General features: G+C 42.3%; 1 long non-coding RNA gene across 1 annotated transcript; it reads left to right on the plus strand.

The window, feature by feature from the left end:
- The first annotated feature begins 16,579 nt into the window (after positions 1-16,579).
- On the plus strand, positions 16,580-22,570 carry LOC109201491 (uncharacterized). The gene is made up of 3 exons (XR_002061548.1): positions 16,580-16,602; positions 18,339-18,357; positions 22,500-22,570. It is a non-coding gene; the product is annotated as an uncharacterized LOC109201491 (long non-coding RNA).
- The last annotated feature ends 1,473 nt before the right edge of the window (positions 22,571-24,043 follow it).

Consider the following 24,043-nt stretch of genomic DNA (forward strand, 5'->3'; position numbering starts at 1 on the left):
GGCACCAAAGACTGTTACCTCAGTTTTATTTTTGTTTAGCTGTGAGAAAATTGTGGCACAACCAGTCATTATTTCCTCAATGCATTTACCAAGAGCCTGTACAGGGCCTCGTCTCCTGGTGACATTGTGATATATATTTGTGTGTCATCTGGGTAGCTATGATAGTTATTTTCTTGTTCTTTATAATCTGTGCCAGTGGAGCATGTAAATGTTAAACAGAAGGGGGGTCCCAAGATGGAACCTTGGGGAACTCCACATGTGATACTTGTCTGCTCAGATGTGAAGTTACCTATTGATACAAAAGTATCCTGTTTTCTAAGTATGTTTGAACCAGTTTAGTACAGTTCCTGAAAGACCTGCCCAGTTCTCCAGTCGTTTGAGTAATATGTTGTGGTCAACTTATCAAATGCTGCACTGAGATCCAGTAAAACTAAGACTGTCATTGTTCCACTGTCTGTGTTCAGACATATGTCATTAAACACTTTGGTCAGAGCGGTTTCAGTGCTGTGGTTTGTCTAAAACCTGACTGGAAGGCATCATAGCAGTTATTCTGTTTTAAGAAGTAATTGAGCCTTTGAGAAACTGCTTTTTCAATAATCTTACTTAAAAATGGGAGATTTGAGATCGGCCTGTAGTTATTCATTTGTGTCTTGTCAAGATTGTCCTTTTTCAGTATAGGTTTAATTACAGCAGTTTTTAGTGATTCTGGAAACACACCTGATATTAAAGAAAAGTTGACGATCTGTAACAGGTCTGACTCCAAAGTCTTTGTGACCTTTTTGAAAAAACTTGTTGGCAGACATCTAAACAGCAAGAGGAGGAGTTCAGTTGAGAGAGAGAGAGATGAGATAGCCTTTATTTGTCAGTTGCAGGTCTTTTGCCCGCAACCGAGATGACAGACCTTGCCGACCGTACATACAATACACAAACATCACATTGGGGAGACGGGTCAGGCTAGGTAGCGAGGAAAAAAACATCGAAATGTGTAACACAAAAGGATAATACAGGAATGCACAGATATCAACACACCATAGCACAATAAACGCAGACAAGCAACATGGGAAAGAGTTCCAGTGTGTACATCTGATCTGGACCGCTGCAATCTTCGACTGCGCCTCCAACTGACCCGATGTCCACATCAGACGGGAGGTAAGCATTGGAGGTGGCCGTGGATCCGGGGCAGGGGAGGTGATGCGTCGGTGAGTGCTTATCAGTATCAGTATATGTATGTGTGTGCGTGTCCAGAGTTCAGCTGAGACAGTGTCCTTCGCCCTGCCAGCTAAGTAAACAGTCTTCCAGCCAACCCAGGTGGCCTTGTATGGAATGGGAAGGAACAGACCAACACAGTCGTTATCAGGAGTTTTGTTCAGCTCCAGCCTTGAGCCCACAGCTGGCGCCGAGGGGTAGCCGCATTATGATGGTGATTTTCTTTGCAAACAACTCATGAGAATTTCAAGCTGTTTTTAGCACTCCGACACTGGTCTCTCAATTTCCCTTGGATAGCTGCGAGTTCTCCATGATGTTATTAACTGTCGATCCGTGATCTTGTCACTCTGGTGCTCACAGAGCAGATTCTGAGACCTCACGACGCAGCCAACTGATCCGAGATGTAATCCAGCTTCCGCCCTGAGTTGTTGTTTTGGGTGGATTCTTTCCTGATGAAATCCAATATCGCTCAGAGGTGTATTTGAGCATTTACTGCACTCGTAAGCGCCTCCAAGCTCTTAACCATGCTGCATTCAGTGAGCCCTTCTGAGAAGTCGCACCTCGTCCCATCGTTCAATTCCAGCGGGCAGCCTTGTGGGGGTTGAACAGCCGGTTCCGCTCTTTTAATTCTCTGATAAGCCAGGGCCAAGCCAGCTCCGATCAGCAAGAAACCCTGTTATCATGGTCCGAATAGGTAGATATCTTCAGCGTCCTCGATCGACAGTCCCGCCAGGCACACGATCCTCCAGTTCTGCCACCCGTCCATCGTGTATCCGGCAGGGAAAGTCCCTCCAGGGCACTCGGGCTCTCCCGAGCCCAGACTTCTCGTTGAGAAAAGGGTGGCCTAAGATGTCCTCCAGGTCTTTGCTGTTAATAGGGTGAAACTGTTTGATGGTGTTTAAACACTTTTTCGGTGGACACAGTACATATCCTGGATCTGCTGTTGATGTATTAATTGCTTGTCTAATCTTTGGATTTTTTCTGTGAAGAATTTGGCAAAGTCATTGCAGGCCATGGTCGAATGAAGTTGAGCTGCCACTGACACAGGAGGGTTTGTTAGCCTGTCAACTGTAGAAAATAAGACCCGAGCGTTATGACTGTTTTTGGTGATGATGTCAGAGAAGTAGGACCTCCTTGCACTCTTCAGCTGTAAATTATAATTGTGAAGTTTCTCTTTATAGATGTCATAATGAACCTGGAGGTTTGTTTTTCTCCATCTGCGCTCAGCTTTCCTACACTCTCTTTTTTCATTTTTCACCAGTGTGGAGTTTCTCCATGGAGACTTTTTCCTTCCAGAGATAACCTTCACCTTAATGGAGCAATAGTGTCCATTACATTTAACACTTTAGCATTGAAGCTATTGACGAGCTCATTGACTGAACCTCTGGACAGGTCAGGTGTTAATGGGAAGACCTGGTTAAAGATCTCACTACTGTGTTCAGTTATACACCGTTTTGTGATCACTGCTGTTGATATATTTGTGTGGGCTGAGATTTTACTTTCAAAGGAAACACAGTAATGATCAGACAGGCCCACATCAGACACAGTAACGTTTGAAATGCTCAGGCCCTTGGAGATCAGTAGGTCAAGAGTGTGTCCTCTATTATGTGTGGCCTCTGTTACATGCTGAGTCAGCCCAAAGTTGCCCAGAGTGTTACTCAGGTCTTTAGTCCCTTTGTCCTGAGGGTTGTCCACATGGATGTTAAAATCCCCAACAATAATTACACAGTCGAAATCAACACAGATCACAGACAGCAGTTCACTGAGGTCATTAAAAAAGTCTGTGCAGTATTTGGGAGGCCTGTAAACATTAGGAAACACAACTTTGGATGGGGCCTTCAGCTGTAAAGCCACATATTCAAAGACTGAAAACTTCCAGGAGATAGCTGCTTACATTGAAATGATTCATTAAATAAGACAGCAACCCCTCCTCCTCTTCTGCTCACCCTGGCCTCACTGATAAAACTGTAGTTAGGAGGGGTCGACTCAATGAGAACAGCTCCACTGTTACTTTGGTCAGCCAAGTTTCAGTTAAAAACATAAAATCAAGGCTGTGCTCGGTGATTAAATCATTAATTAACAATGTTTTCCCAGCTAAAGATCTAACGTTTAATAAAGCCAACTTAAGTGTTTTAGAGGTATTATTTGCCCCCTCGTGTTTGGGAACAGTCTGTGGCACACAAGCTATGTTTACTATATTTAAAGATCTTTTAGAGTGCAGCTCTCTGTGTTTTGACCAGGCCACATGTCTCCTTCTGTCACCTAAAAGTACAGAAATTTTAAAACCTTCTAATAAACAGGGTCCCAGCTTCTCCTGGGAAAAGTCACCACTGCCATAATCCTCGCAGCCCGGACCCTCCACACATCACACATCAGACTGCGGAGACAGGGCATGAAGGTGGTAAGGAGGAACTAAGGGGGCGAGGCTGGGCAATGTAACTTCGATTGCTCTGTTGAGGGCGGGGCTCGATGGCGAACCTTTGGCTGTTCTGGTGGGGGGTTTATGGGGGACAAAAAGGGATTGGGCCGGGGGGTAGATCTGAGCCCAGCATTGACCCGCTCCATCATCTCCTCAGTGAATTTCAGGTGTGGGGAGGAGGGAGAAAGGGAGGGGGAGGAGGGTGATGGCCTGTCAGGGGTTTGGGGGACTGGGGAAGGTCGTGGTCCTGGTCCTGGTCGTTGGTGTTATTGAGAGAGTTGGAGGCGAGTAGGGACCCCTCTTCTTGCCTCAGATGTCTCTCCTTTCTGAGGCTCTTCCCGGGTGGGCGCAGATGGAGCTCCTCCTCAAGGTTTCTGCTGGGCTTTGTCTGTTCTTGCAGTACTGTTTGTTCCTCTTTATGAGATAACTCCTCATTTATCTCAGCCTTGGCACCAAGCACAGATGGTTGACGTATGGAATAAAACAAGTTGGAGGTGAACAGTTTCACCCCTGACTTGTTAAAATTAAATCCATTTGCTTTAAACAGATGCCTGCGTTCCCAAAAAATATTAAAGTTGTTGATAAAATGCACTGAGTGGTCAGTACATGCTGATATGAGCCATTTATTCAGTGCAAACAACCTGCTGAATCTCTCGTCTCCTCCTCTGACGGGCGGTACAGGTCCACTGATGAATACAGCTGCATTCAGAGAGTTTACAGTGTTTAATAATCCAGTAAAGTCCCGTTTCAGAACCTCCGACTGTTGTTTGGACACATCGTTTGACCCTGTATGCAGAACAATGTTTGTCACAGTTGGATATTCATCTGCAATTTGAAGAATTCTCTCCTTTAGGTTGTTGACCATATCCTTAGGAAAGCAGAGGACTTTAGTGTTCTTACCGCACATCCTTTGTACATCCTTTACGGCAGAGTCACCTACAATCAGAGTTTCAGGCCTAGCCTTTAGCTTTCCCTGTGGTCTTTTACTTTTCAACAGATTTTCAGACCTTACTTCGCTACTTTTAGATGGATGGTTGTCCGATATAGATCCAGGGTCCTTTGATAGTGGAGCAAATCTGTTCTGCAGTTTCACATTCAGTTGTTTTGGAGGTTTGTTGTTAACCTTCCTATTCACGGTTGTCCAGTCCTGTTTCCTCCCGTATACAGGGGTAGAAGAGCTTCTCTGTCTCGTAGGAAGTGAAGGCCAGTCGGTTTCAGAGATTTCAGCTCACTGTGCTCTGCCTGTGATACGTCCTCCCCTTCCAGGAGACATGATTTATGTCTTGGTTTTGCACCAAGACAGTCCAAGGGGGGATTATCGCTTGAGGATTTATAATAATGCACAGAGTCTACTTTCTTGGTCATGTTATCTGTGCTCCTTAGCTGTGTATTAGCTTGCTCATCGGCATTGTTTTGAATCAAAGGCAAGGTTGTTTAATTTCCACACAGTCCATTTACCTCCACGTTTACTTCTAAGCGATGAATTTTTGTCTCCAGTACTGCAATCTTCTGCAGGAGGCTGTGGTAGTCATCTGTGGAGAGGGAAGGCATCTTGTTGCTAGTTAGCCTAGCGGTTAGCACCTTTCCAGGCTATTGAGGCTGTTCGGTGCCCAGACGCTGTAATCAGGCTTCAGCTGTGTCTAGGCCACAGACACACGGAGCGCTGAGGATAAGGTAACTATAAAAATGTTGCTGTTTCTGTTAAGAACACTTTAGTCCTAATGATCTATAAGTGTCCAGAAGCTCTCGCAGGTAAGCTCATACAGAAAAAAGGGGAAAAATCAGCATAAAAATCAATAAAGAAGCAAAGCATTTAAAGAGCAAAGAGAGGAAGCGTCCACACTCACAAAAGGGGGAGGAGTAGGTTAAAGCGGAGTGTATTTGTGTTAGAAACGTCCCCAAAAGTCATAAGAGTCAGGTGTACCAATAACTATAGTTGGATATGTTTTTGCAATTTTTAAATGGAGGTATATTTCTGTATTTGGTATTAATCTACCCTTGAGATCAACGACAAAACCATTAATGGTCACTGATCGTTAATGATCATCAGTTAATGATCACTGTACTCTGGTACTATATCAATTCAATTCAATTCAATTTCATTTATGGAGATCCTTTTGATTGTCCTCATTCAGGTTAACGCAGTGCATTTTTGTTAGCAATGTCCCCAGAAGTCATAAGAGTCATCTTTTTTGGCAGTTTTCAATTGTCTCTTGTCTATTTGTTATTCATGTTAAATCTACTCGTAACATCAGTGAAACCTAAAATTAAGAAATCCATTCTAAAATCGTACAGCTTGTCTTATCACTCACAGATCTTTAATACTGTACTTATTGGTTCCCCGAGGTAAAGGATATTTTGACCGGTCCTAATGTAGGTTAAAGCAGTGTGTTTATTAATAATTAAATTAAATCTTTTATGGTAGTTTTGCTTCAAAGTTTGGATAGTTTCTGCAAATGAAATGAACCCTTACTAATTGTGTACAAATTATCTGTGGTAACAATTCATAGTTGAAATTAGAAATTTCTTTTTCGTTTAAATAGAATATAAAAACTAGGTTAACTGTCTAATGTTTGCCTATTTAACTTATGTTTATCTACTCAAGATTAACCAAGGTGAAGCAGCATCATGAGAAATGCCTGAAACGTCAAAAAAATTGATCTGCAAAATCCGGATTCCTCAAGCAATGAGATTGAGTCTCTTCTTTCAGGTATGGAGGCAACAAAAACACAATGGAATAAGAAAACAGATCAAGATGAAGACAGGGGACCAGGGACTTCTTCCCAGTGAACATATTTGGAAGCAAAGTTCTTGCCTTACAATTTGCTGGTAACAAGCACTCAATAGTACAGATGATTTTTTCCCCAAGTTTATCTGCATTAATGATGTGCATGTAAACTCCCAAAACAACACAGTAGTAATAAATGCAGTCAAAAATTTAAATTGTTCTATGGCTGAGACGTTGGATGATTATTGTTAGATTGGGTAGTTAAAGTAATGTCCCCAAAACTGACGTAAAATAACTTGTGTATGTGTGTTACTGAAGACCCCGAATGGAAGTAAGGTCCCCAAAAGTGGCATAAAATAGTTTGTTTATCTGTGTATTGCTGAAGACCCCAAAGGGGACATTAAACATTCCCAGTCCCCAATAGGAAGGTAAAAATACTGTCTGGACAAATGTTGCTTAAAATGAAAATCTCAAGTGATTTTTTATTTCTGTGGACTTGGAGGAGTAAAACTCAGTTAGCGGCTTGCTTCTAAACCATACAGAAAGTGGTGTCCCCAAAGGGTGGGAGTTAAGAAATGCGACCCCAAATGGGACTCAATCGAGTATACGTGTGTGTGTGTGTGTGTCTGACTGTCTTGTGTCTCCTCTGCAGGGAGAGTTCAGGTCCAGGATCAAACAGGGGACATCAGGAACAGAAGCAGCTCCATTGATCCGACTCCTCTGATGGCTGATCAATCAGTTTAATCTGTGTGTTCTTTGATTATTGATCAGTGATGTCAGAGTGGAGTCAGTGTTATGTTGTTGTTGTGTGTTTGAGACTTTTAGTGTCCATGAAGGTCTCTGCTGCTGTAGATCCTCTGAACTGTGACAGAGGTCTCACTCTGGAGGAAACTCTCAGCACTTTCCAGCAGCTCCTCCATCATGGAGGACGTTCCCTCACTGTAACAGGTGGAGGAGAGAGGAGAGGAAGCACAGGTGGATCCTCTGAGGAAGAGGAGCGTTCCTACAAACCACATGATCACATGACCAGAGGGGCATGGCCTTCAGTGGTAGTAATAAAGGAACAGTCCACATGTTCCACTTTGAAGGCTCATCTCCAACAAAGCAGACCTGTGATCACTTTAACTCAGTATGATGGATTGTTTGGATTTGTCTTTGTTTCTCTGGCTTTTGTATGTTGGATAGAGTCATGTGACCTGCCCAGGGACTACACATGGAAATGAGCAGTTTAGCTCAAATCTGGCAGGTTTCCATCTTCGGTTTTTATCCTGATGTCCATGAACATGAACACTGTCCCTGTCAAATACATCCAGATAATCTGATCCAGTGTTGTTCTTCTTCTGTGGTGTTTGTGATGGAGCAGCAGCTCCTGATCCTGATGTCCTCAACCATTGCCTAATGGAAGTTGGGATATGCTCCCCGCCACCATTAATTCGATAAGCAGAAGTGAATGGATCATTATTAACAATGTAATAATAAATGCAATATGATAATTGCACTTTATTGGCTACCCACGATTGGTATGATTAATAACCATAAATGCACAGTATGCTCGTAGCAATTTTTTTTTCAGGTTTAAAGTGAAGGCAACACGGTGACACGGTGGTTAGCACTGTTGCCGCACAGCAAGAAGGTCCTGAGTTCAATTCCACCATCAGGCCGGGGTCTTTCTGTGTGGAGTTTGCATGTTCTCCCCGTGTTTGCGTGGGTTCCCTCCGGGTACTCTCCGGGTACTCCCACCCTCCAAAGACATGCCGCTTCTGGGATAGGTTAATTGGATAATCCAAATTGCCACTAGGTGTGAATGTGCGAGTGAATGTGAGTGTGAATGGTTGTCTGTCTCTGTGTGTTGGCCCTGCGACAGACTGGCGACCTGTCCAGGGTGTACCCCGCCTCTCGCCCTATGACAGCTGGGATAGGCTCCAGCGCCCCCCGCGACCCTGAAGAAAAGGATAAGCGGAAGCGAATGGATGAAGGTTTAAAGTGAGATCCTGCTTCAAAGGCACCTAGACTCTGGAATAACCTCCCTGTTCATATTCGTACTGCCGAGTCTATCCAGTCTTTTAAATCACATCTTAAAACTTATTTTTTTACTTTGGCTTTTGATTCTGTCTAGTTGGCTGGTCTAGCTTGTTGTGTTGTTACCTATTGTTTGTTGTGCTCTTTTATTGTTTGTTTTAATTGTCTCATGCTTTTACTGACTGTGAAGCACTATGGTCAACACTGTTGTTTTAATATGTGCTATATAAATAAATTTTGATTTGATTTGATTTGAAAGGCGAATAAGAATGACATTTCTTCTAGTATGTAAGGCATAGCCGACCTTACAGGGACTTACTTGCATAGACCCACGTGCTCCAAACGTAGTGCTTATATGATTTGTGCAGATCCTATTAACTAATAATAACCATGGGCTTAGTTATTACTGCAATAACTTATCAGCGACCAACTTGTAAACTTAACTGTAGTTAAACTTGTAGAAGTATGTGCGTAGAATTCAACTGATGGTGCACAGTGACCTGAGCACAGGCCTACTCTGTGACACTCAGAGGTTTGTGGATATCATCTGCAGGTGCATGTGCTGGGAGTGTTGGACACAGTGCATGTACAGCCACTTTCCCACCACTTCAGGACAATGTTTACATGAGACTCAGCCACACTGACTTTCCTTGAGCACACATGCTGCTGCATGGCTGATGGCACTGTACCTGTAGCTGTCATGGACAACAAGACCCACTCAACTGTCTCACCCAAGCCAAGACTGTGCTGATACTGTGACCTGAGACCAAGACACTAACCCAGGATCATGATATGTTGGTGTGAGAGTGGGTGGATAAGCCATTTCGACACACAAAGACATTAAATAGGTGTAAATATGTATCATATAAATTAGAGATGGACCGATCCGATATTACGTATCGGTATCGGTCCGATACTGACCTAAATTACTATCGGTGAGAAATAAAAAATGTAATCCAATCCATTAAATATCAAAAAAGCACCTCACAAAACTTGTGACACGGCGTAACTCGGCTCATAACCGTAGCACGTCGGAGCAGTGTGCTCACGTGATTGAGCGGCTGTGTGTATTTGTAGCCTCGCTACCAAACCAGCATTTCATCTCCGAGGAAGTTATCCCAGAGAGAAGTAAAGCAAGTGTGTAAGTTCATCTCTGAATGTTTGTAAAGCGTTCCTACGTTAAGCTTAACAACCGATATATGGAGCAACTGCCTCCCTCTCCCTCACCTTCCTGCTGCTACTTCCATCGTGAAACTGCTTAATGATCAGCTGATCGGCTTTTCTGTCGCGAGTCCGTCTCTCTTCTTTGTATTTGGCCCACTTTGCACCAGAAAGAGGAAACCAGTGGCTGAACAACAGCAGCACGTTTAACCTTGATAAGCTGTTGTTAGAATTTATTTAATATTACTTTCTAGACCAGGATCCTTTTCTACGTAGCTGACGGTTGGTAACTGTGCAGGGGCGGATCTAGCAAAGTTTAGCCAGGGGGGCCGATAGGGCATGAACAGGGAAAAGGGGGCACAAAGACATACTTTTCTTTCTTATTCTCATTTAAAATGTCTAGCTTTTAATAAATAATTATCTGAATCTTACACCCAAAGTTTTAATCTGATGTAAAATGTATAGAAGTCCATTACTGTATATAGTAACTGTTAAGTCTAATATACCCTAGTAAGCTATAGTACTTTTTCCTTTGGGAAGGTACCATCTGTGCAGTCTGCAATTCTGTAGAAGAAAGATGTTGAATCTATTTAATTATTCTTGAAAAATAATTTATTTCTGTGCATTTTTTTTCACACTGCATCAAATTAAAGTTGATTACGTCGATTAAGCATCATGAGGTGGAGGGTGGGGGGGGTGGTTCCCTATTTTCTTTTGCTGGGAGTTTGCAACCCTATTAGTTAGGTTGCTTAATATTTCTGCTAAGTACTCTTTAAAATACCAGAATAGGGAGGATGGAGTAGGTTTAAGTTTATTAGATTGATCAGTGTTGCTGAACTATGAAATATTTTGGGTGCAGTGTATTTTTTACATACAGGTATAACAGAATAGCTTTAGTGTTGTTGTTTATTTAAACTTGAGTATGAACTTATACAAAATGCAGCAAGATATTTAAAAAAACAGTTTTATTGATTAAAAAACACTATATCCATATCGGTATCGGCAGATATCCAAATTTATGATATCGGTATCCGTATCGGACATAAAAAAGTGGTATCATGCCATCTCTAATATAAATAACTGTAATGCAACGCATGTTCTATGCAGTTCCACATTAAAATATTTCCCACACTGTCTCATCTTGTGTTTCCTGTCTTGCGGTCAATAAACACAAGATTTTAGTTTATGGTAGCTTTAATTTGTATTTACTTCTGTGTGTTAATCTTTGAGTTGTGTACAGCTGAGAACAATCGTATTATTACCAGGTGAGAATATGTAACAGCCACAGTCTGTAGATGTGATGACGCCATGAAGTGGTGTCTCCTGTCTAGTGTGTACTGCACAGAAAGCTGATGTCACTGGAGCTGCCAATATGTGCTTTAGCCAAACCTACATGAGAGGGCTGTGCTGTGTAACAGGTCGGTGCAGGTGGTTATCCACATTTTAACACTAGACAACAGTCTCATGAAGACACTTGATATTGTTAGCTAAAGACCTACAATGACAGAAAGAGAGCAGCAGCACTGGTGCTAACAATTAACACTGCCAGCCTGTCTATCAACACCACCTAATGTTATAAAAACACTGATCAATGATTTTGCTGTAACTGCTCCAACTGTGTGTGTCAGTGACTTGTTGTTGGAGATGAAGTGAATGTTTCAGTAACACTGACTGAGACTGAAATGTTTTTAACACTGGTTTCCATGTTCAGATAGATTTGACATGCTGTTAAATATCACATATTTCCCTGCTATATGTATAACACATAATCATGCTCTGTTACACACATTCATATTTGACAGTTACTGTATTATATTTCCTCACTGCTGTGCACACAGGCCTGTGGGTTATAACAGACTTGGACTCAGAGGCTGTTGAACCTGCTTTTCTGGAACAGAGTCTTGAAGGAACTGAAAGCAAACTCTTCTTTATGTGTCAGCATTTAGAGAGAAATGTTTCAGTGTTTCTGATTTGTCGGTGTCGGTTAATACAGCCAGCTGGATTTTTCACAGGGGAATGAAGATGCTGCTGGTGTTGCTGCTCCTCATCAACAGTAAGAAACACACTTTAAATACTGTTTAAATACAGACTGTATGGAAAACTTATGAAACTGTGTCACTAATGAGTAACTCGAACAGTGAGGAAAGGAGCAGTTTTGTTTGTAAGTGTATGAAGGACTGTAGTAGAAGATTGTGGATCATGGAGACCTGAAATGGTTTTACACTAAATCCCTTTGTTTGCTCAGGTTCAGTCCTCGTCTTACACTCAGGTCTTCATCACAGTCACAGACGTGTCTGTAGTTGATTTTGTCAGCCATGGAGGAACATTTCTGACATACCTCTGCAGCAGTCTGCCTACTCACTGTTTACTCTGTGTGTGTGTGTGTGTGTGTGTGTGTGTGTGTAAGTGCATGTGTGTAATGCTGTAGACCTGTTTAAACTGATTGTACTACAGTGGTTATCCTCAGGCGGAAGGAGAGGCTGAGCTGCATAGATGCAGTTTATTCATACTGAGTGTGATGTACGAGAAGGTGTGTTTTGTGTAACAGGAAAACATCACAGTATAAATGAAGACAAAGGCTGAATGTAGCTGACAGCAGACCCGTCATATTCAGGTGCTGCATCAGCATTTTGCTCTACAAGAACAGCAATTCTTAAACTTGTCAGAAGATGGCGCTCCACCACAGACACACAACACAATGTTCACGGTCACATTAAGTGGTGAAGGAAACACTTGTATGCACACTAAATGTAGCTACAACATCAGTGTCAAACTAGCTTACTATTGTGCAGTCAAGAGTCCATGTTTCAGTGTTCAAACACCTGGCTTTGGTTTCTGAAGCTAATTTGTCACCCTTGAGGACTCCGAGACAAGCACACAGCATGCAGTTAATTTCTACATCTGTTTGTGTGTCCTCAGTTTCCCAGCATGCCCTGGCTGTGGTGGTGGAGGTGAATGAGCGGGAAAGATCTGTCCTGCTGCCCTGTCAGTACTCAGGTTACATACCTGTGGACCTCACAATGATGTGGAATCGCAGTGATCTTCATCCCAAATCTGTCCACCTACGACGAGGAGGAGGAGATGATCTCAGAGGACAAAACCAGCGTTACAGCGGGCGCACATCGATGAGGCCTGATGCTCTGGACGCTTTAGACTTCGGCCTCACTCTGAGAAAACCACAACTGACCGACAGCGGCATCTACACCTTCTCCATCAGTGCTGGGAGAGAGGAACGGAGACTGACAGATATACAGCTGCAGGTCAAAGGTCAGCAACAAACAGCAACACCTGCTCTGAGGTCAGGAGTCAGTACTGTAGACAGATCAGAGGTTAAACTGAAAGTCTTCTGCCAAGCCTTTAAAAACAAAGAACAACATTTAGATCTAAGCTCCATGGACGTCACAACAGCAGAGGAAAAATGTGGAGAATACTTTGTATAAAAACTGCAGAGATTCATAATTCATTCATAATATTTTATTTTTTCTGATGACACTTTAGTTGTAAAAATCTGTGTAACACTCTTCAGTGATGCTGAGGTTTTTCACCACTTGCTGAACCATTTTCTGGTCAATGCTGGCTCCCAGTGAAACTCATTTAAAAAAAGCTAACAAGCAAAGTAAAATGAGTTCTTGTGCAAACTGTGTTCAATCAGCTGTTGTTAAAACTTGTCTGCTGACTCCAAAATGATCATGTGGATGTGGGATACTGTCCAAGAGCAGGTTACCTTGGGCCTGCTTGAAGATGTCCTGCTGTCATCAGCAATGTTAGCATCACTGACAGGTGGGATTCCAGTTCCTTAGCTGACTTTTGTCCAGCCCTGCCATGTCTTTGATATTTACATATTCACTGAAAGTAATAACATAACCTATATTTGGCCTATTATATCCACAGTTACTTTTTTTCTGCAAGCCTCAGTTCTGAGTTCATTATTTTTATTTTAGATCCTTTTTTAGCTGAGGTCATTCAATGTTATCAATTCTATGCTGACGGCATCCAGCTGTCTCTGTCTTTTAAGCCTTGCCAGCTGGATAGGCTGGATAGGGTCCAGTGTTTGTAATCTTGGTGTATTTGATTCTTCTCTGAGCTTTGACTCAGATGCAAAGTCTCTCCGACGTTCCTTCAAAGGAACATTTCTAAATGGCTGCAGTCTCCTGCACTTAGATGCATGGACGTTTTCATGCATTTGTGTCATTGTGCTTAGATTACTGTAATGTCCTATTTACCAGCTTAGAAAAATAATCTCTTTTATGCCTCTAAGTGACACAAACTGCTGAAGCCAGACTCCTAATCTGGCAAGTATTACAGGCCTTCTATGGGGTCTGTTTTATACAGAAAAGCAGAGACAGGAGACATGAGTTGTGTTTGGTCTGCAGGATCTTCCTCGTCGGTTTTATTGACAGGCCCAAAATTCATATCTCGATATTTTTTAGCTGGATGGCGATATACGATGTATATCTCGATATTTTTTTAAAGACATAAAGTAAGAACAAAAAGAGAGTTCTTAGTCAAAGCTATGTCCCAGATGTCACACAGGCACTTTTATTAACATACAGTGCAGATGTACATGAAAAAATTCCTCAAAAATAAATTATGAGCATTTATTAAATAATGATGCTCCATAAATAAAAGAAAACAATGTTGTTTTTGTGCATAACAAAGAGCTCACAATTGTGCAGTCAAAATGTAAACTAAAAGACGCTGAGCATAATAACATAGACAGATTTCACAGCTGCTCTGTTCCCAACTTCTACTGCGTGACTGACAGCCTGGAGTTTGAAATCCGCTTCGTAACCATGTCTCTTAACAGGAGCCATTTATGGTCCTTATATACACACAATACGGTAATATTACGTTGAAGCACAGTACGTATTACTCCGTGAGGCTCCTCGGTAGCCATAATGCTCCGACAATCCATCAAGCGGTGCAGCTCCGTAGCTTACCAAAGTCGAACTAAAACATTTTTTGACAGATTGCTGAGCGCTGTGTATCACATAAAATTGGTTCGCGATCAGTAAGCACAACCAGAATTCATACATAAGGCGCACTGTCAACGACCATGGCTCAGGGGGTTGGGAAGCGCACCTGTCACCAGAAGGTCGCCGGTTTGATCCCCGGCCTTTCTGTCCTGGTTGTTGTGTCCTTGGGCAAGACACTTTATCGTACCGCCTACTGGTGTTGGCCAGAGGGGCCGATGGCGCGATATGGCAGCCTCGCCTCTGTCAGTCTGCCCCAGGGCAGCTGTGGCTACAACCGTAGCTTGCCTCCACCAGTGTATGAATGTGAGCGTGAATGAATAATGGCATTGTAAAGCGCTTTGGGTGCCTTGAAAAGCGCTATATAAATCCAATCCATTATTATTATTATTATTTTATACCAATCGTGTCACTGACCTGTTAGCCTAATTAGATACACATGTTCATCCAGCTGTTTCTTTTCAGTACCACTTACTTTTACAGGCTTTAGTTATGTTTAAAATACACTACATTTGGATGCTGAAAACTTTTTAAGTGTCTTTTAGAAAGGTCTTTGTGTGCATTCAGCAATGTTTACATGGCATCAAGGGTTTTTAATGTTGGAAATTACCAAATGATGATTAAATGGAATATTAGCATCAAAGATCCAGTTTAGTTTCCATTGGAAAAAGAAACACTAAATGATAATGTATTACAACAGAGTCAGAGGTCAGCAACACTAATGCTCAGATCCCAGATGTCTAGTTGATACTGTGGTTTCTTGTCCTCTCAGACCAGCAGGTGGAGGTGAAGGGGGAGGAAGGGTCAGACTCTGTCATCCTGCCCTGCAAAACAAAACCTGACCTGCCCGAGGACACCACAGTGGAGTGGACTCGCTCTGACCCAGAACTCATGATAGTCCATGTGTACTCAAACAGAAGTGACCAACTTAAGAAACAGGATGGCCTTTACAGAGACCGAACTACAGTGAACGAAGACCTGCTGAGAACTGGAGACCTCAGTCTGACCCTGAAACACCCCACAGAGAGAGACAGTGGAGGATACATCTGCACCATCTACAGGGACAAAGACATCTTGAGACAGAAAGTAGTGCTGCACCATGTCAAAGGTCAGTGCAGTAGATTTAGGTCAGAGTTCAGAGGTCATGTTGTTTTTTATTCTTTATACTTTTTACACTGTGTTTCTCCACAGAACGGTTTCCATCCTGGGCCACAGCCCTCCTATTTCTCCTGGTTCTTCTCATTGTCTCTGGAGGTCTTTTATTTCATTTCCGTCAGTATTTCATGTCAGGTGAGTGTCTCCACTACACTACCCATAATGCCACAGCATGACTTTACTAAACAGTGTGTGTGCTTCACTGCATTGATCTGACACAGAGGCTGCATGTGTACAAGCTGTTCTTCTTCTTCTGTGGTGGTAAACAGCAGGCTGACATGGAAACATGTGCTGACAGTAAATGTTGCAGCAGCTTCAGTAAATGTTCCTCCTTGAGTTGTGCTCAGTCATGTGGTGGAGAGCTTCAGATGTTCAGAGCAGACACATGAGATCTTCATGGTTTCTGTGCTGATGTGTGTGAGACATGGCCGACTGTGGAGGCTCAGTCTGTCTGTTCTTCTGCTCTTCATCCAACATGTCTGCAGCACTTTACAGGACGCTGCAGACTAGTTACCAAAGAACGAGTCAGGAACACATCAGGAACAAACTGAGACACAATCTGACTGAGACTAGAAGACAAGGAGGGGACAGGGAGGTCATGTGACCATGTTATAATGTTGTGCTTTGTTGTCCTCTCAGTTTATCAGGTGGAGGTGGATTCAGGGGTGGAGTCTGTCCTGCTGCCCTGCAAAACCACAATTCACCTGCCTGAAGAGGCTAAAGTGGAGTGGAAGGACATGAAAGACAGGAAGGTCCACGTGTATGTGAACAGCTCTGACCAGCCTGAAGAACAGCATAAGGATTACAGAGACCAAACGAAGATGAAGAGAAACCTGCTGGAACCTGGAGACCTCAGTCTGACCCTGAAATACCCCACAGACACAAACACCTACACCTGCACCGTCTACAGCAGGGAGGGAAACATCCTGATGAAGAAACAAGTGCTGCTCACTGTCAGTGGAGGTCAGTGCTGTAGATACAGGTCAAAGGTCATGTAGGAGTTTATTATCTAAACGCTTTTAGTTTAAATTCATTTTCAGTTCATTCAAATAATATACATTTTTCGATGTTTTGATCTAAAAGCCAAAAATGTCAGGCGGAGCAACTGTGTGTTTAAAATGAACAGATTAAGAATATGATTAAAAATGGAGTTGAAACAATCCTAATTCCAGATGTTGAGACACAGTCTGACTGAGACTACAAGACAAGGAGGGGACAGGGAGGTCATGTGCCCATGACAGCTGCTGCTGATGTCATCACTCTCTGCCATAACGGAGACAGTCCCGGCATTTATTAATGTCTGTGAGGACTTGTTAATCACAAGGAAATCAATTCATATATTTCCGAATAATTAACCTTGTGTGTCCAAAGCTTTGAAAAACATAATGAATTGTGGAAACATTGAATTTAACTGTGGCGATATTGCTCACGGCAGAGAGTTGCAAAAGCAGGTGAAAAGAGAGGAGCTTTCTAAAAGTAAATACAAAGATAAAGGGCAGTCATTGCTTTGTACTGAAAGCTCACGCCCTGCCTGAGCTATGGGTCCACTATGGATTTGCAATCCAAAAAGTCCCCTATTTCTTTGTGAGGGTTCTCCAACTTTCAACTTACAAATGATCTAAACATTTTTTCATAATTGTGACTGAGTTTAATTAAGAATTGGCTGAGTATAGCGATTTTTCCCCAAACAGTCAGTTATTAATACCAATGAGTCATTGGTTTGTAAATATAGCGAGGATGAAAGAGGAGAAAAATCCAGGTCCAGATAAAATAAATGCACATGTCCTTAGAAACTGTGCGGAGCAGCTGGCTGGGATTTTTTCTTTTCTTTTCTCAAATTCTCTTGACTTGAGTCCCTTGAATCTGGAAGGATGTGTGCTACCACTCCGAAGCAGTAATATTGATCCATAGAAGACTGATGGGAACATTTTTCTGCACAATAAGTACTTTGACTTTTCATACTTTATGTCCAATTTGCCAGTACTGCAGTTTTGTGTGTAGTGAGGTGTTTTCATGGTGTTTTATTGGTGCTTTTACTAAAGGAAGGCTTCTATCAAATTCTTCCAAATGTTGTCAAACTGAGCTGTGTGATGAAGTGAGTGTGACAGAAACACTCAGACTGTGTTTCTCTGCTTCATCAAGTCAAATCTGGTCCTCAGAGACTGAATAAAGTCCTGTCCCACTAACAGCAGCTCCAACAGTCTGTTCACTGCTTTCTTCCTGTCAGTCTTCATCTTTCTGCTGCGTCTCCTCTTCACACTGACCACTTTCTATCTAACAGTGAGCTGGTGAAGCAGCAGCATTCAGCCTGTTAGAGTCAACACAAATGTCTCCATCCAAGCTCATGTTGTGCTTTGTTGTCCTCTCAGTCCCCCAGGTGGAGGTGGATTCAGGGGTGGAGTCTGTCCAGCTGCCCTTCAACACCACACTTCACCTGCCTGAAGACGCTAAAGTGGAGTGGAAGGACAATTACAATACAAAGGTCCACATGTATAAGAACGGCTCTGACCAGCCTGAAGAACAGGACCAGCGTTACAGAGACCGAACAAAGATGAATGAAGACCTGCTGAAAACTGGAGACCTCAGTCTGACCCTGAAATACCCCACAGATGAAGACAACAGGACCTACACCTGCACCGTCTACAGCAGGGAGGGAAACATCCTGCTGAAGAGAAAGGTGAAGCTGAAAGTCAGAGGTCAGTGCTGTAGATACAGGTCAAAGGTCAGAGGTCATGTAGGAGTTTATTCTCTAAAAGCTTTTAGTTTGAATCTATTTTCAGTTCATTCAAATAAAATAAATTCTTTGATGTTTTGATCTAAAAGCCAAAAATGTCAGGCGGAGCAACTGTGTGTTTAAATGAACAGACTAAGAAGACCATTAAAAATGATCCTAACTTCAAAATAAAAGCCTCTGGCATGATTTGAGTTTGGATCAAATCAAATGTTTTGTTACTTTAATCCAAATGAATCAGTGACGGAGCGGTCAGCAGGTGTGGGCAGGTGTGGACATTGAAGTTGTCTCTAAAGCCCAGGCTGTGGGAGTCACACACAGAGGAGAGCCAGGTGTGGAGGCCGAGCAGCCGCCCAAACGCCCCACGGCCACAGGTGGGAGTGGGGCCGCAGATACAAACACTACGGTGGGCTTGTTTCACAGCCTCACAAAGACACACAAAGTCCAGTTTGAGGAAGTGGGAGCGCTGTTTGGAATCCGGTTTGTGCCCATGTGGATAAGGATGGTGTCGGCCTCCGGACGGGATCGTATTCTGCCAGGAAACTTGTCTAAAATGTCCCAGAGCGTCGGGCCGGGAAAAGACAGAGCGTACGCCTCCTTTATTGTGAAATTCCTCACCATGGTAACTGAACACATCAGCTGGTCTGCAGCAGGTTACGTTCAGAGTTTGAGGCTCAAATTGGCTCAAAGTGTCCCATTTTCACTGATTGTTTCCCGACGACATGCTTCAAGTGTGATATGGATCCTCTGCTGAAGGAATCTGCTTTCTATCCACAACCTGTTGATCCGTATCTGACTAACAGCAGCGCAGGAAGCCCTGCAGTTATAGAGAAACTGTCTGAGTCGCATTGTTGCTGCAATTTACCTGCAACTGCTGATGAAGAAAAAGTCTCCATGTGTTTGTGTTTGGTCCTAATCTGCTGCCAAGTCTGTTTGACACTGCTGGATTTCCAGCTGATAGATGACAGATTAGAAACTGATCAGTCTATTGATCACACAATATTCCATCAATAGAATTGATTTGACTTTGATTTGTGTAACAAAGTGATTTCCACGTCTCCTTCATGATGTGACAGTGTCAGAGCTGAATGCACTTGTAGAGTATCATGTTTTTATGGCTCACATTTAAAGTGTTCCAGCTCTAATGTACAGCTGTCATATTAGAAATAGAAGCAGCTCTGATTTTAGTGCTCAAATAAATCTATGAAGTGATGAATTCACAATTCAGCGACCGCACGCGAGTACTACAAAGTACGAGAAGTGCGGAAGTGAGAGGCTTGTGAAATGGGACGGTCTACCCTTTGTCGCGCTGCTCAGGTTGCCTAGCAACCATGATACTAACCGCGAGTAACGTTTCATTCAGCTTTGTTTGACAGAAATGATTTTTGTACTCAACAGTCATTTTAAGATTAGTTAGTAAATAAAAATTAGTTTCATTAGTTCATGAGACTGAAATCATCTCACTGTGGTAAATATAATATGGCCAATATTATATTTATTATTAGATTATTATGATTTATTACAGCAGTGAGTTTGAACTCTGTGTCAAATTCTGAGCTTCAGTAAAGATTCAAGTTGAATTTATTTATATTTCCTATCACCTTAAATCTTCACTCAAAGACAAGTATCTTTGACAGTGTATATATAGATGTATTATACATAAGAGACAAATGTTGTTCCTTCTATGAGGGGCCGTACAAGCCAAAATTCATTCTTTCACTCTCACATAGTTTTATTTTAATTTTTATATTTAGATATTTTTATTCTCATGTTTACACATATTTAACACACACATTGCAATATTGTGCTCTCTTATACATGTATTTTAATGTACATATTTACAAATTTTCACTCTAACATACATGCATTTTCATCTATGCATTCCTACATTTTGCTCTCATTTACATGCGTTCAATATGCATTTAATCTCACAAATAATATATATGTATGTAAGAAGAGAATGCATACATGTCTGAAGAAAATATATGTATGCAAGAGAATAATGTATGTGAATGAAAGAGTTTAATGGAAACGGAAGGCTGGGTGTCTGTACCGCTGTGATTGGCTGAGAAGCACGCGCGGGTCACTTTCAAGTGTCTGACAGCATTGAGGGGGGAGAAGAAACTCGAGTTCTTCAGCAAGCTATCAGGGTGTTAAGAAATATTTTATCATCTCCGGGGCCGGGGCGTTCCATGGTCACTCGAGCCAGAGAGAGCAGCGGACTCCCGGCTTCATCGTTTTCAGACCCCACTGTCTTTCGCTACTTAAGTTAAACATGATATATAACTTAAAAATGTAATTATTTGGCTTTTTTCAGTGCTTTATTTGTTCCGGAGTAAATCGGGTTGGCTGAGATCAAAGTTATTAGATTAGATTAGATTAGATTAGATTAGATTAGATTAAATAAAACTTTATTAATCCATCAGGTGGATTCCTCCTTGGTTTTCACACAGCTGAATAAACGTCAAACAGAAAACTGATTAAACAGAAGTGTGAGACGGTCGAGAATTTACACCAGTGTCCTGTTATATTTTAGATAGCAAGGAGCAGACGGCTGAGCAGACTCCACCGAGACAGCGGTGATGCAAATCTGAAGGCTAGACCGTCCCATTTCACAGCCACGCAATTCCAGCCTTCTCGGGCTTCGAAGGATGCGGCCTATATCTTGGGACACAGCTCCAGACTTCAAATTTGGGGAAATGAACTGCGCATTTGTTGACTGCATTTGGAGTACGCTTGAATTGGGAAACCGTTGCGTCGCTGTGACGTAATCGGTCTCCAAATGCGCACTACGAAGCGTGCGGTCGCTGAATTGTGACACAGCTTTTGTACAGCTCATGTTGTGTTTGTTGTCCTCTCAGTCTGTCAGGTGGAGGTGAAGGACGGGGTGGAGTCTGTCCAGCTGCCCTTCAAAACCACACAAAACCTGCCTGAAGATGTTAGAGTGGAGTGGTGGCGTTATGATCCATTAATGAGAGTCCACGTGTATCAGAATGACCAAAAGAACAGGTCTACAGAACAGGACCATGATTACAGAGACCAAACGAAGATGAATGAAGACCTGCTGAGAACTGGAGACCTCAGTCTGACCCTGAAACAGCCCACAGAGAGAGACAGTGGGAGATACAGATGTGTAATCTTGAGTCATGGGGCCCTCATCAGAGACAAAACAGTGCAGCTCAAAATCAAAGGTTTGTTTATGTCTGTGTGTGCCTCTTACAAATTCATAGAGAATTAAACAGCCTTTTATTGTCATTGTAGATGTACAATGAAATCCCAGCCACTTTCTCTAGGCTGACTAAAACAATCATATGTAGGGTCAGAGGGTCAGACTAGACAGTCCTCTCCAGATTTCATCATGTTTCTGTTCAAAACATCAAATCAAGCTGATGGGAAGTTGCAAAATCTTTCAGAAGAAAAGCCTGACTACTCAAATCTTCAACATTAAGAAGAGTAGTCATCTTTATTTATATTTATATAGCACATTTAAAAGACATCAAGTGTCGGCCAAAGTGCTGAACAGAGGGATAATATAATAAAAAGAATTAAAATAGATAAGATGAAAACATTATAGAAAACATTGTAAGACATCCATATATGTTTGTAAAAAAAATATGTGTACATCCAAATATGCACATACATATACAAAAATGTACACATTCACACACAAGAACACATACGTGTGCATAAAATACATGTATGTGTATACACATGGAAACATCATCCAATGAGATAAAAGACCAGAATAGCTAAATTTGAACCAAGGTGGATGGAGGCAGCAAGAAACTGTAGGGTGGAGCTGAATGCTTCATCAATGGGATGATGCAGCAGATTTTCTCCACCTTGCACAAACTGTCCTGTTAGTTATTATGACTGGAATATCCAAAATGTCTCCAGAGGCTCCGAGTCCAGCTGAACATGTATTAGTGTTTAGAGTGGCACTCTTGTTTTTGCTCTAATAATTATTTCTCTCCATGAGCTGTTTCTCTGCCTGAAGGAGGCGCCACTCCATCGCTTCATTTAGTGCAGAACAAGAGTCACATGATGCTGCTCTGTCAACACCAATCACACTTTGTACAGCTCATGTTGTGTTTGTTGTCCTCTCAGTCTGTCAGGTGGAGGTGGAGGAGGGGGCGGAGTCTGTCCAGCTGCCCTTCAGAACCACACAAAACCTGCCTGGAGATGCTGAAGTAGCATGGTGGCGTTATGATCCATTATTGAGAGTCAACGTGTATGAGAACGGCTCATACTGGCCTGACAAACAGCACCAGGTTTACAAACACCGAACGAAGATGGATGAAGACCTGCTGAAAACTGGAGACCTCAGTCTGACCCTGAAACAACCCACAGAGAGAGACAGTGGAGAATACAGATGTGTAGCATACATCACAAACATCTGGAGATACAAAACAGTGCAGCTCAAAGTCAAAGGTTTGTTTGTGTGTGTGTGTGTGTGTGTGTGTGTGTGTGTGTGTGTGTGTGTATGTGCGTGCGCGTCTGACTGTCTTGTGTCTCCTCTGCAGGGAGAGTTCAGGTCCAGGATCAAACAGGGGACATCAGGAACAGAAGCAGCTCCATTGATCCGACTCCTCTGATGGCTGATCAATCAGTTTGATCTGTGTGTTCTTTGATTATTGATCAGTGATGTCAGAGTGGAGTCAGTGTGATGTTGTTGTTGTGTGTTTGAGACTTTTAGTGTCCATGAAGGTCTCTGCTGCCGTAGATCCTCTGAACTGTGACAGAGGTCTCACTCTGGAGGAAACTCTCAGCACTTTCCAGCAGCTCCTCCATCATGGAGGACGTTCCCTCATTGTAACAGGTGGAGGAGAGAGGAGAGGAAGCACAGGTGGATCCTCTGAGGAAGAGGAGCGTTCTCACAGTAATGTTACAACATACAAACACAAAGGACATTATCACATAATATTAAAGTATATAGTGTCATAAGATCATTTACTCAGTAACAAACAGGAACAAAAATGAACTTGTATTATCAGCAAATGTGTGTATTTTTTTTTAGAATATCAGATTATTTTTTCATTGTTTTCGTGCACCACTTTGATCAGCTGTTATGTTGTTTTAAAGTGCTTTAGAAATTAAGTGAAAGTAAAATAAAGAGATGTGATAATATCGATCCTTTGAGACCCTTTATTTCATGGTTTTACTGTGAGACATTAATCACAGGTGTATATCGCTCCCTTCCATAAATGTGAGTGCTGTGACCCTGACACCATCGTGGTATAAGCATTAATAAAAGTCCACACTCATCCTCATTATGAAGGCAGACAGCAGAGTATGAGTTGGTTTTAAAAGCATCCTCAGACCTAGACTGAGCTTTAGAGTGAGAGGAGTGCTCAGGGACCGTCTACAAAGTGCAACACTAACAAAACACATTAAAGTTTGGTGACTGTGTTTTTTAATCGACGTCTCCTTTAAATTACTTCCTCAAAGTGTGGGGTTCATCACTGTAAATGTATATATTAGTAAAAGTGGTGAGATAAAAGTGGGTAATGAGGAATTTTTAGATTTTCACTGTAAGAAGTTATTTAATCTCCTAATTTAAAAAAATCACATTTGTATTTATTACGGCAGAATGATGGATAGGACCAGATGGCCCTGCAGTAAAAAGTAATCTGGGAGAAACACCACTGTAC

This window comes from Oreochromis niloticus, linkage group LG3 (genome assembly GCF_001858045.2).
Source record: "Oreochromis niloticus isolate F11D_XX linkage group LG3, O_niloticus_UMD_NMBU, whole genome shotgun sequence".
Lineage (NCBI taxonomy): Eukaryota > Metazoa > Chordata > Actinopteri > Cichliformes > Cichlidae > Oreochromis > Oreochromis niloticus.